This window comes from Penaeus monodon, chromosome 28 (genome assembly GCF_015228065.2).
Source record: "Penaeus monodon isolate SGIC_2016 chromosome 28, NSTDA_Pmon_1, whole genome shotgun sequence".
NCBI lineage: Eukaryota > Metazoa > Arthropoda > Malacostraca > Decapoda > Penaeidae > Penaeus > Penaeus monodon.
The window spans coordinates 25,258,720-25,259,227 of record NC_051413.1 but is presented as its reverse complement, the minus strand read 5'-3'; positions in this window follow the sequence as shown (position 1 = coordinate 25,259,227).

Here is a 508-nt window from a genome sequence, read left to right as displayed (position 1 = left end):
ATGAGACATGATGTCATTATGGACTTGTAATATTCCCTGCTCTCAGAACGCTACTACCCTGTTGCAGTGTGAAGACAAGAGATGGCTCGTAATCTCAAGCAAGCAAGCAAGAACGTACACCTGACTAAAGCTTGAGTATGAACTACACACAACCCTGCTGAATACTAGAACCCCAGTTAACCCAAATCCAGTGCCTCGCTTGACCTCAATGGAACCTCAACCCTACACGACCAGTGATTTTTCATCCAGAAGCCAAACCCCGACAGGTACCGCTTAAAGGACAGAACAGAGTGACTCCAGTGAGTCGCAGTCAGAATTCTCAGTTGCAAGGTTCAGTCAGTCTGGACCGACCGCGGTCAAGAGCACAGACTGACGCCGATTATCAGGATATGTTTTTTGTTTATTTACAATATGAATGCTATTTCTGATTATATGAATTCACTCTTAAAATCAAAATTTGTATCGGTTCCTATGTTTTGAAGGAAATAAGATTAAGAATATCGGCAGC